This window comes from Triticum aestivum, chromosome 6D, assembly GCF_018294505.1.
Source record: "Triticum aestivum cultivar Chinese Spring chromosome 6D, IWGSC CS RefSeq v2.1, whole genome shotgun sequence".
Lineage (NCBI taxonomy): Eukaryota > Viridiplantae > Streptophyta > Magnoliopsida > Poales > Poaceae > Triticum > Triticum aestivum.
The window spans coordinates 414,999,876-415,013,393 of NC_057811.1; the positions used below are offsets into that span (position 1 = coordinate 414,999,876).

Here is a 13,518-nt window from a genome sequence, read left to right on the forward strand (position 1 = left end):
AAAGATCTCTAGGTTGATGATATTGATGGGCGTGTTAGTTATTTTTGTTCCGAGGCTGCTAGAGTTGCTAAACCTATTAGAAATGAACAAGATATGTTAGATAATAATAAACATATGGTTGGCATGCTTGTTGTTTCTGGTAAGTCTGGAGATCATTGCTATCACGATTTATGTGATATGGGTGCTAGTGTGAGTGATATTCCTTTTACTTTATATAAAAAAATTATGAATGATATTGCACTTATTGAGATTGAAAATATTGATGTTACTGTTAAGCTTGCAAACGAAGATACTATTTCACTGCTTGGGATTGATGGAAATGTTGAAGTCTTGTGTGTTAAGACCAAATACCCTACTGATTTCTTAGTACTTAGATCACAACAAGATAATTTTGTCCCATTATATTTGGTAGACCCTTCTTGAATACTGTTAATGCTAAAATTGATTGTGTTAAAGAAAAGGTTAGAGTTAAATTTGGTGATGTATCTCATATGTTCAATTTTTTCAAGTTTAGTAACAACCACGTGAGAAAGAATTGTCTAGTAAAGATGAAATTATTGGTCTTACTTCTATTGCCATACCTCCTATTGATCCATTATAACAATATTTGCTAGACCATGAAAATGATATGCATATGAATGAAAGAAATGAAATAGATGAGACATTGTTTAAACAAGCACCTATCCTTAAGCATAATTTGGTTGTTCATACTTTGGGAGATCCTCTCCCACCTAAGGGTGACCCCGTGTTTGAATTAAAGAAACTACCCGATACACTGAATATGCATATCTTGATGAAAAGTAGATATATCATGTTATTGTTAATGCTAAACTTTTAGAGTATGAAGAAAAGAGATTACTTAAAACTTTGATGAAGCACCGTGCTGCTATTGGATATACTCTTGATGATCTTAAGGGCATTAGTCCCACTTTATGTCAACATAAGATTAATATGGAACCTGATGGTAAACCGGTCGTTGATCATCAATGACGCTTGAACCCTAAGATGAAGGACGTGTTAAGAATCGAAATATCAAAGCTTCTGGAGGCAGGTATAATTTATCCTAGAGCTGATAGTAGATGGGTAAGTCCCGTTCATTGTGTTCCTAAGAAAAGAGGCATTACTGTTGTTCCTAATGATAAAAATGAACTTATCCCACAAAGAATTGTAACTGGTTATAGGATGGTAATTGATTTCAAAAAATTAAATAAAGCTACTAGAAAAGATCATTGCCCCTTGCCGTTCATTGATAAAATGTTAGGAAGATTATCCAAGCATACACACTTTTATTTCCTAGATGGATATTCTGTTTTTTCTCAAATACCTGTATCAAAAGAAGTACTCCGCCTATGTTGTCTCAACATAGCCGGTCCCAAGCCCGGGTAAAGGAGGAGGGTTGTGATAGGCTCGGCGAGCCAACGTAAAAACTCAGCCACTCTTATGGAGATGAAATCCAAAAGATTTTCATTGGGGCGTAACCCTCTCAGCGACGCGCCACAACGGAACCCGGGTGTGGTGGAAAATGGGCAAGGGCCGGGCCGTCACCCCCCGGCGGCGCGCCGTATCTTGATCCGGATACGATGGCAAGTGAGCGAGGATCGGTTCGTCGCATCCTTAGTGGCGCGCTACATCGGTGCACGGATGTAGTGGAAAATGAGTAAGGGTCTTCGCATTTGACTCGACGAGTGTGAAGGGAAGCTAGCCGAGCCTAGGAAGATTCTCTTTGGTAGCTGGAATGTAGGGTCTCTAACAGGGAAGCTTTGGGAGCTAGTTGATGCAGTAGTGAGGAGAGGTGTTGATATCCTTTGCGTCCAAGAAACCAAATGGAGGGGACAAAGGCGAAGGAGGTGGAGGGTACTGGTTTCAAGCTGTGGTACATGGGGACGACTGCAAACAGAAATAGTGTAGGCATCTTGATGAACAAGAGCCTCAAGTATGGAGTGGTAGACGTCAAGAGACGTGGGGACCGGATTACCCTGGTCAAGCTGGTAGTTGGAGACTTAGTTCTCAATGTTATCAGTGTGTATGCCCCGCAAGTAGGCCACAATGAGAACACCAAGGGGGAGTTCTGGGAAGGCCTAGAAGACATGGTTAGGAGTGTACCTATTAGCGAGAAGCTCTTCATAGGAGGAGACCTCAATGGCCACGTAGGTACATCTAACACAGGTTTTGAAGGGGCGCATGGGGGCTTTGGCTATGGCATCAGGAATCAAGAAAGCGAAGATGTCTTAAGCTTTGCTCTAGCCTACGACATGATTGTAGCTAACACCCTCTTTAGAAAGAGAGAATCACATCTGGTGACTTTTAGTAGTGGCCAACACTCTAGCCAAATTGATTTCATCCTCTCGAGAAGAGAAGATAGGCGTGCGTGCCTAGACTATAAGGTGATACCTGGAGAGAGTGTTGTACCTCAGCATAAGCTGGTGGTTGCTGACTTCCGCTTTCAGATTCGTGTCCAGCGGGATAAGCGTGCCAAAGTCACTAGAACGAAGTGGTGGAAGCTCAAGGGGGAGGTAGCTCAGGCGTTCAAGGAGAGGGTCATTAAGGAGGGCCCTTGGGAGGAAGGAGGGGATGCGAACAATGTGTGGATGAAAATGGCGACTTGCATTCGTAAGGTGGCCTCGGAGGAGTTTAGAGTGTCCAGGGGAAGGAGAAGCGAAGATAAGGATACCTGGTGGTGGAATGATATGTCCAGAAGGCGATTAAAGAGAAGAAAGATTGCTTTAGACGCCTATACCTAGATAGGAGTGCAGACAACATAGAGAAGTACAAGATGGCGAAGAAGGCCAGAAAGCGAGCTGTCAGTGAAGCAAGGGGTCGGGCATATGAGGACCTATACCAACGGTTAGGCACGAAGGAAGGTGAAAGGGACATCTATAAGATGGCCAAGATCCGAGAGAGGAAGACGAGGGATATTGGTCAAGTCAAATGCATCAAGGACAGAGCAGACCAACTCGTGGTGAAGGACGAGGAGATTAAGCATAGATGGCGGGAGTACTTCGACAAGCTATTCAATGGGGAGAATGAGAGTTCTACCATTGAACTAGACGACTCCTTTGATGAGACCAGCATGTGTTTTGTGCGGAGAATTCAGGAGTCTGAAGTCAAGGAGGCTTTAAAAAGGATGAAAGGAGGCAATGCGATGGGCCCTGATTGTATCCCATTGAGGTATGGAAAGGCCTCGGGGACATAGCGATAGTATGGCTAACCAAGCTTTTCAACCTCATTTTTCGGGCAAACAAGATGCTAGAAGAATGGAGACAGAGTATATTAGTACCAATCTTCAAGTACAAGGGGGATGTTCAGAGTTGTACTAATTATCGTGGAATTAAGCTGATGAGTCATACAATGAAGCTATGGGAGAGAGTTATTGAGCACCGCTTAAGAAGCATGATAAGCGTGACCAAAAATCAGTTTGGTTTCATGCCTGGGAGGTCGACCATGGAAGCCATTTTCTTGGTACGACAACTTATGGAGAGATACAAGGAGCAAAAGAAGGACTTGCATATGGTGTTCATTGACTTGGAGAAGGCCTATGATAAGATATCGAGGAATGTCATGTGGTGAGCCTTGGAGAAACACAAAGTCCCAGCAAAGTACATTACCCCCATCAAGGACATGTAAGATAATGTTGTGACAAGTGTTCGAACAAGTGATGTCGACACTGATGACTTCCCGATTAAGATAGGACTACATCAGGGGTCAGCTTTGAGCCCTTATCTTTTTGCCTTGGTGATGGATGAGGTCACAAGGGATATACAAGGAGATATCCCATGGTGTATGCTCTTTCCGGATGATGTGGTGCTAGGTGACGATAGTCGGGCGGGGGTAAATAGGAAGTTAGAGTTATGGAGACAAACCTTGGAATCAAAAGGGTTTAGGCTTAGTAGAACTAAAACCAAGTACATGATGTGCAGTTTCAGTACTACTAAGTGTGAGGAGGAGGAGGTTAGCCTTGATGAGCAGGTGGTACCTCAGAAGGACACCTTTCGATATTTGGGGTCAATGTTGTAGGAGGATGGGGGTATTGATGAAGATGTGAACCATCGAATCAAAGTTGGATGGATGAAGTGGCGCCAAGCTTCTGGCATTCTCTGTGACAAGAGAGTGCCACAGAGAGTGCCAGAAAAGCTAAAAGGCAAGTTCTACAGGACGGCTGTTCGACCCACAATGTTGTATGGCGCTGAGTGTTGGCCGACTAAAAGGCGACATGTTCAACAATTAGGTGTGGCAGAGATGCGTATGTTGAGATGGATGTGTGGCCACACGAGGAAGGACAGAGTCCGGAATGATGATATACGAGATAGAGTTGGGGTAGCACCAATTGAAGATAAGCTTGTCCAACATCGTCTGAGATAGTTTGTGCATATTCAACCATGCCCCCAGAAGCTCCAGTGCATAGCGGATGGCTAAAGCATGCGGAGAATGTCAAGAGAGGTCGGGGTAGACCGAATTTGACATGGGAGGAGTCCGTTAAGAGAGACCTGAAGGATTGGATTATCACCAAAGAACTTGCTATGGACGGGGGTGCATGGAAGCTTACTATCCATGTGCCAGAGCCATGAGTTGGTCGCGAGATCTTATGGGTTTCACCTCTAGCCTACCCCAACTTGTTTGGGATTAAAGGCTTTGTTGTTGTTGTTGTTGTTGTTGTTGTTGTTGTTGTATCTGTATCAAAAGAAGATCAAGAGAAAACCACTTTTACCTGTTCTTTTGGAACTTATGCTTGTAGACACATGCCTTTTGGTTTATGCAATGCACCTGCTACCTTTGAAAGATGTATGACTGCTATATTATCTGATTTTTGTGAAAATATTGTTGAGGTATACATGGATGGTTTTTTCGTTTACGGAACCTCTTTTGATGATTGCTTAAGCAAGCTTGATCGAGTTTTGCAGTGGCGAAACAAACGAAGAAAGAAGGCTTTGGAATCTATTTTGGAAGGCTAATATTCGTCGGAATATAAGGATTTTTTCAGGGCGTGCCGCATTCCATAGCTTGGCGGTCCAGACTAATAGAGTTAAACACCATTAGATTACTTCAGATATGTGCTCTATTTGTGGAGTAGAAGATGAAAGCACTTCTCATGCTCTCGTTACTTGTTCAAAGGCTCATGCTTTTACGATTGGCTTTGAGAGTGTCTTGGAATATTCGTGATGAAGAGTTCTTCACATTCTCAAGAGCAGATTGGCTTTTGGTTTTGTTGGATCATTTGAGCTTGCAATAGCGAGAGCAAATTTTGTTTCTCTTCTGGCGAGCCTTACACCTGAGAAATGATTTCATTTTTAGAAAGGGGAAGGAATCCATTGCTGCTTCTGCAAATTTTGTGGACAATTATGGGTCTTCTTTTACGTCATGTGACGACACTATTGAGATTGTTCTTGGTAACAAAAGCAAAGAAAAAATGGGAGGTGCTATACCAGTTTCCGCACCATTACAAGATCATGTGTTGTGGAAACCTCCCCTAGATAATTATATCAAGATCAATGTCGATGCCAGTTATGTGGAGAGTATTACTGCCGCCTATGTTGGGGTGGTTGCTAGAAACTCATCTGATGAAGTTATTATTTCTTCGTGGGACTTTCTAGGTCAGTGTTCCAATGTGAATGAAGCTGAGTTGCGTGCATGCCTGACAGGTCTTTATATCGGTATTACCGTTCACCAGTCCATTATTCTGGAGACTAATTGTGCTTCAGTTCGTTCTTTCCTTGCAAATGAGAAGGTTTTCAGGTCTCCCCTCATTGATCTGAAGAAAGGAGCCTTGGGTATATCCAGGATGATCAAGAATTTTAGAATTGCGAAAATTAATCGGCTAGCCAATGTGGTAGCTCACGAAATCGCAAAGTTTAACTTTATGGGTGTCTCACATCTAAGTCTCTTTTTTGTTTTTTGTTTTTTGTTTTTGATAAAAGCATGACAAAAAAATGCAGGTGATGTGTGCGTTACACAGAAATCGATCTCGTGACCCCATATTAGGAAATGGCAGCTCCTACGCTCCAACCAACAACTGTTGTTAACAATTAGTAAACCGGAAACATTTAAGAACATAGCACATCGTCCAGATTAGAAAACATGTTTGAATATTTTTTTGGAACTTTTTTTACAGTTTGCGATTCTTTTTTTGAAATGCCCCATATTTTTTAAAACACAAACAATTTTGAAATTTTGAAAATTTATTTTCAAATGTGAATAACTTTATAATTCAGTTTTTAAAATAAGAACAAAATTTGGTATTCCGAACAATTTCTTCTCAATTTTTTTTAAACATGCACAATTTTTTAAAATCCCCGAACATTTTTTAGAGTTTGGACATTTTTTGGAAGACACGGATAAATTTATTCTATTTTCATTTTAGCAATAAAATTTCAATAAAAAGTTTGTTTGTACAATTCTAAAGATGTTGAAATTTTGAAATGTTCATGCATTTCAAAAAGTTGGGTTGGACTATGTCACATTTAGATGTGAGATAATCTAACTATGACATCATCCCACATTAGCAGATAAATAAAGCCTCACCATTGTATTGTATTGTTTGTTTGTTTGTTTTGTTTCGTTTTCTTAGTGTTTTTTTGTTTCTCGCCCACGAAAATGTCACGCACCCACTCTGTCGCAACTCGGACAAAAAAGGTCAGACCCCACTTACGAGTTGAGGGTGGACTTGCAATTGGGACAAAAAAGTCGGGCCTAGGTTGCGAGTTGAGGACGGACTTGCAACTGGGACAAAGAAGGTCGGACCCTAGTTGCGAGTGCAGGCAGGGATTGCAACTTAGACAAAAAAATGTCGGGCCCCTGTTGCGAGTCGAGTGTGGACTTGCAACTGAAAATAAAAGGTCGGATTCCAGTTGCGAGTCGAGGGTGGACTTGCAATTGGGACAAAAAAGAATGGGGCCCAGTTGTGAGTCAAGGATGGACTTGCAATTGGGACAAAAAATATCGCACTCCAGTTGCGAGTCGAGGGTGGACTTGCAACTAGGAAAAAAAATGTTAGACCCAGTGGCGAGTCAAGGGTGGACTTGCAATTGGGACAATAAGAGATCGGACCCCAGTTCCGAGTCAAGGGTAGACTTGCAAGTGGGACAAAAAAGGTTGGCCCAGTTGCGAGTCGACGGTAGACTTGCAACCGGGACATAATGTTGACCCAGTTGTGAGTCAAGGTTAGACTATCAACTAGGGAAAAAGGTCGAGTCCAGTTGTGAGCCGATGGTGGACTTGTAATCGGGACAAAAAAAGTCGGGTCCAGTTGCGAGTCGAGGATGGACTTGCAATTGGGACTAAAAAGATCAGGCTCCAGTTGCGAGTTGAGGGTGACTTGCAACTCGGACAAAAAAAGTTGGGTCTCAGTTGCAAGTCGAGGGTGGACTTAAAACTGGAACAATTTTTTTTTGTCCAGTTGCAATTTGAGGATAGACTTGCAACTAAGATAAAAAATATCAAAGTCTAATTGCGAGTCAAGGGTGGGATTACAACTATGACAAAAGAAGGTCGAACCTGAGTTGCAAGTTCAGGGTAGACTTGCAACTAGGAAAAAAAGATAACCCATGATTGATGGTGGACAACCAACTAACAACAATGAAAAAATCATGAATTTTAAAAATTTTAAAAAAAAGAAAAAATAACAAATAACAAATCATGAATTTTAAAAGCTTACGAATTTGAAACAAAAATAAATGAAAAACGAAGAAAAAGGAAAAAATAAAAATAAAATTGTTCACTTCTGGCTACAACAGCCAACGAGGCAACGCACGAGAGACAAAATCAGTCCATAAAACAGCGGCCTACTGCCACGACGGGCGCCTCACTAGTGACGTGTACAGAAACGATAAATTAATAAAAAAAGCAAAGAAAATCTTGATGTCTAAATCATGTGGTTAGAAAGTTAGATGTGAGATACTATTTCAGATTTAGATGTGAAATAGCAAATCTGTAACTTTATTAGTAGATCTTTGTAATGAATGATAATAACCTTTTTATTAAGGGCGGTACTCTGCGCCGGCGCACCGGCCGAAAGTTTCGGCCGGTCTGGCCAGATCCGTTTGATCTACACGCGCAACCGTTAGATCTCTCTCTCTCTCTCTCTCGTCTTCTCCAGCACCCATCATCAACCTCCCGCACGGGGGAAAAGGAGAAGGAAGGAGAGCGCCGCCCCCGCACCCGACAGCGAGCCACACCACTAGCCTTCCCGCGCTGCGCTTGCAACCTCGTCGCCGCCGTTCGCATCCCTCATCGCCGTCCGTCATGTTCTTTGCAGCTCCTTGCCATGGCGGGTCACCGCTTCGACATCACGCCTATGTAGCACCGGCCAACAGCGGTTGCACCTTGCCGCACCCATGGTTGCAACACGGCGCCCTCGCCGACCCTCGCCGCCAGGTGCATGCCGCTCGCATCGGCGCCGTATCCCTGGTCGCCACTTCCATCTGTCGCCATTGAAGCAAAAAAACTCACCGGTGGAAGCTTTGCCGGCTGCCGGTTGCAACAAAATCAGAGCTACAGGGGTTGGTTGAAGCAAAATCGACGAACGCTTCCAGCAAAATTGAACACCCGTTCCAGCTTTTGTTTGGTCGGTTGTAACATTTTACGGCGTCGCCGGCGAGGGTGTCAAGAGCTCCGGTAGGCGGTTCAAGCAAAATCGAAAAACGCTTCCAGCAAACGTGAATGCCCGTTCCAACTTTTGTTTTCGCCGGTTGCAACATTTTGCACTTGAAAACATCTGGTTGTAGCAAAAGTCAGGCGCCATCGCCGCTGGCGACGCTCGCCGTCGTCCTGGTTGCAACAAAATCGAGCGTCGGTGCTAGCTTCCTCAAGACCAGTTGCAGCAAAAACGCAGCATCGTTGTCGGCGGATGAGCGGGGTGGGGGTGGGGACGGAGCGCGGGGAGGCGGCGGTGGAGGCACGCAGCTTGGCAGCGGTGAACGGAGGGTGAGCTCGCGGCATTGAGGTGAAAAAAGGGGAGATTGGATCAGGGGAGGAGGAACGATGGTTACATGGGCCCACAAAAAAGGAGACGCGGCCCACTACGCTCGCGCTGGGCGCGTGATGAGGCGTGTCGGCCGGTCGCACTGTCTGGAAAGGTTTCCCTTTTATTAATTAATTAATATAGGGTTTAAAAAAAGAATTGGGAGATAGATTTTGAGTTTCAGATAAAATATCAAAAAAGTATTGTCCTCAACTAGTTTCCAGTTGGGAACGTTTACCATTTAAAAATTACATGAATCACATCGCAAATCTCTACTACCTAAAAGAAACGTAAGGTTCCCTCTCCCCTCTTACGTTTCGTCCAACCTCCTCTGGTCGTACGTCGTCAGCAATTTTGCAGAAAAGCCCCTGAAGTTTTAAGTAATCAACCCGCAATCCTCAACATAAGTCAGCCCGAATCGGTTTGGAGAGAGTCTCTACTACCTAAAAGAAACGTAAGGTTCCCTCTCCCCTCTTACTTTTCGTCCAACCTCCTCTGGTCGTACATCGTCAGCAATTTTGCAGAAAAGCCCCTGAAGTTTTAAGTAATCAACCCGCAATCCTCAACATAAGTCAGCCCGAATCGGTTTGGAGAGAGAAAGGAAAAAAATAGCCCAACCACCGCACGGCCTGCCTCCTCGATCCCATCTCGACCTCCAGCCCCACCCCGCCTTGTCCTTCGCTGCCGCTCGCCCCCCACCCCGCAGCCGCCACCTCCTGCCCCGCGCCGCCTCACCGCGCGCCGCCCGCCGCCGTCGCGCGTTGCCCGCCCCCGCCGCCGCAGCGTGCCGCCGGTCGCGCTCGCAGCCGGCCCGCTCGGCGCACCCACCTCGCTCGAGGTTGGGCGAGCGCGGAAGTAGAGTTCGGGACGGCGGATCGGAATCCATCGACCGATTCTCTCTTTCTCTCCTCTCCCTTGGATTCCTGTAGGCGGTGGATCAATCTTGCCTTCGTGGTGGCGGCAGAACGAGCGCCGTGAGATCAGGTGGACCTGCTTCTGGTAATCTCAGTTTTGTTAGTAGCAAGTGGTCAATTTAGTATTCATTGGCAACAAAAAGAAGTGAATGATATCATGCCATAATTTAGTGTTGCTTCCCGGTCCTGGATAGATGATGTATTGTATTTCTGCATAAGCTAGGAAATCTACAAATTGATTATCTGTAAACTATTTGTCCATACTTCTCCAAGATCTGAACATATACCATCTTTGCTGATCGATTTTATTACTAAGTAGCAGATTCCTCCTGGTGCTTGGGACGTTTTCGGCTAGATTGATTTACTAGCTACGTCCAAGCAGGCCACTGGATTGATTTCATGAGGCTTACTAGCTACGTCCCAATCAAGATAGCTAGACTTACTAGCTACGTCCCAAGCAGGCCACTGGATTGATTTCATGAGGCTTACTAGCTACGTCCCAATCAAGATAGCTAGACTTACTAGCTACGTCCCAAGCAGGCCAATCCAATATGTTGATCAATTTGATTGTTCTGGCTGGAGGTCAGGAGGTCAGAAGGTGCGTCCTTCACACTAAATCGTACCCGAAGTTCTACAATTAGGTATGATTACAACTAGGAAGCTACCCTTCCTGGATAACTATTTTAGTACCTGTTTTTATTTACTAATGAGAACTAAATAAATTGGCTACTGTCATGTTTATCCCTTAAAAAAAGATTCTGGTAGATGTGCTTGACAATAATAATGGTAATACCTAAAGGAGTTCTCTTGCTCCAAGTTAGCGCCTATATATTCTTAGCTACCATGTACTTGGGTTACTGGTTTGTGTTAAGGATTCCGCTACTGTTGCCAAGGTATCTACAGAATTTTGTTATAGTACTAGCTGAACAGAAAAAGAAATCGGCTATTAATTTACTAGACTCTATTTCAGTCTAATTAGTGGAGACTTAGAGAGTGGAAGGAATGTTTTAAAAACCTAATATAAAAATATGAAATATTTAGTTATTCTCTATATCCGAGAAAGCAATAAAGAACTTTGTGTTAGGCAGTGCACTGCGGGAGCGTGTACTGCGACTATTTCTGCACTGCCGAGGAAGGCTTGATCTTTCCCACAGGTCCACCTTCTTTACCTTTCCGTTCTTTGAACTGGATAAGTTCTGATATTCTAACATTGATGGAAAATCATTATCTTCTGTAAAGCCACATTTCATTTTATGATTTTTAGCAGAAGCTCGCTTCGAGGTCTTGGTGTGGGGCTGCTGGGGAAGGGAATGTCCTTCTACTTAGTGAAAGTCGTTGTTGCTGAGGCTGATTTTACCTTCTTTCTAAGTGTTCTATTTTATTAGTGCAATTGGTTCGAGTTAAACTAACATCCATCGTACAAATATTTGTGGGACATATTCAGGTAAATTTACCATGTTCTGTTTTCATTACCCAGCGCTAAAATGTAGATGTTATGATGACCAATGACCATAAACTATACAGGATTGGGCAAAGAATCACTCTGGTGACCTAGAGATAGATGAAGCTTTAAAGAAGGGAGAAGATGCTGGGCTTGCCTTGGTTAGCAGCAATTATCATTTCATTTTTGTGTTTATCAGCATAAGCTAATATCTGGAAGTAGGGCTTCTTTACTCTGTACTCCTGCAATTTTTAATGTTCCTGGTGTCACTTTCCCCAGTACTCTTCTATAGCTGTGTTTTGTGCTAAAAAGTGAAAAATTCAAACGTTTTGCAGTCACTACCAGCAAGTAATAGCACTGACTATTATTTTAAATAAAATATGGAATCGAGCTTTCAGCTGCATCTTTTAGCATCCTAGCGCACTCATCAACTTCAGAGTTACCACTGGGGTCACTTTTCTCAAGAAATCTGGAAAGAAGCGAGGATTCTCAAGTAAGATAAGTCTGCTTACAAAAATTTGCCTACTGGAAAGTAGATAAGAGACTCATGAAGTAAGAATACATGCCTACATATTATACATAGCAGGCTTCTGACTTCTCTGATTCTGCAAGCCTTGAGGCTGTGAAACATCTATGCTAGGTCGCCACACTTCTGCCACCTTCATTTGATGAGGTACATTCAGATTCGGTTTGTTTATATTACTTTATGGATGCTTCTCTTCTCATTACAGTGCTGGGCAATTTGATGAGAAATTATCTTCTCTTTGATGGTCCAGGTTCAGCGTTCACTACTATGAAAGAAGGAGGCATATATTTTCCTTGTGGAATTTCCAGTAGAATGGCAGTGAGAACGAGTAAAAATCTACAACAGGTAATACATTATTTTGAAGCTACATGGAAAGCAAAGTAAGCACATGGATCCCTCATTTGAGAGTGGGGGTTAAACTTCCCTGGACTTCTCCCTTAATTCTTACTGTAGTCTTTTTATTCACATTTCCTATTGTGTAGTTGGTGACAATGATGAATTGCTATCCACTTGAGAAAATAAAGATTAAATCGATGATGCTCTCAAAAGTAAAATGACTTTCTGAGCTGGATAGAGGCAACCTTTTTCCTTGTTTGTTATAATGATATTTTCATTTTCCTGTGTATATTAAACTTGAGAATATTATTCTGCATTACTTCAACCGTTACTTTTTATGTGTTTGCAGTATGACTGTATGGTTCTCACTCAAAGTAGAGGCCCAACAAAATTTTTTGAAGTAGGAGTCGAAAACTACAAATCCATCTATTCCTAGAATGGAGCTGGTTGGAGTTGAGCCTAAAATTGAGCGGGTAGTTCGGTGGCACCGACATCCAGCTGAAAGTTTTATAGGAGGGTTAGTAAAGCAAATTTGTTCATGAGCAAATGTGCCAGCAAAACATTGAGTCAGAGTGCAAGACAAATGCTCTTAACAGTTTTTTTGGTCGCTTTTCTTTAATTACAATTCTTATTATTTTTAGTTGGCATTGATGTACAAAAGAAAATCCTGTGCCTTTTTTGTCCTCTCATTGACCATTGTATTTTTGAGTCATATCAATCTATGTAAAAGAATTCAGTACCTTATGTTTTGTATATTTGGAAATGTCTAAAGGCGTGGTGTTATATAATAACTGTATGATATGCTTTGTGTGCCTTTCCTGTAGCCTTAGTATGGTCATCGTTTTCTCTTTCATGTCCTTCATCTTAAACTAAAAAATATGAACCATTGCATTGTGCTAAAGTTTATCATTATTATTTAATTTATTTATAGGCAATATTTCTTCTAGAAAAAAAATGTAAATTTCGTGTAACAAGCTAAAATAGAATCTTCTCTGTTGCAATTGGGAACATGCCACATGACTACTGAGCTGGAATTATTTGCAAATTCTATTAGTTGACAATGTTGATGTGTATTTGACACCATTCATTTGAACCACCAAATAATAGAAGTTGTTTGATTGGTAAAATAATTTTCAGGTTTGTAACCACACGTTTATTTATTTTGTATTCGCTGTAACGCATGGTCTTTTATGCTATAACACAATGTCAAACCACTAAAATTTATATGCCCCGTTGCAACGCACGGGCCTTGTGCTAGTAAAATAAAATCACATAAGCAAGCAAAGACGCGCAGCCGCAGGATCTTAGCCCTCTAATCTTCCGCAGCTCCGAGCCGTCGAGGCCGTCG

At 42.7% G+C, this 13,518-nt stretch overlaps 1 long non-coding RNA gene across 6 annotated transcripts; it reads left to right on the forward strand.

Moving 5' to 3' along the window:
• The first annotated feature begins 9,738 nt into the window (after positions 1-9,738).
• On the forward strand, positions 9,739-12,941 carry LOC123141810 (uncharacterized). Of its 6 annotated transcripts, none has more exons than XR_006470426.1 (7): positions 9,748-9,937; positions 10,190-10,465; positions 10,956-11,311; positions 11,392-11,469; positions 11,644-11,981; positions 12,085-12,179; positions 12,520-12,941. It is a non-coding gene; the product is annotated as an uncharacterized lncRNA (long non-coding RNA). The 6 variants fall into 6 exon arrangements; XR_006470427.1 differs by having other exon boundaries at positions 10,956-11,021; positions 11,135-11,311; positions 11,392-11,981; XR_006470425.1 differs by having other exon boundaries at positions 9,739-9,952; positions 11,392-11,981.
• The last annotated feature ends 577 nt before the right edge of the window (positions 12,942-13,518 follow it).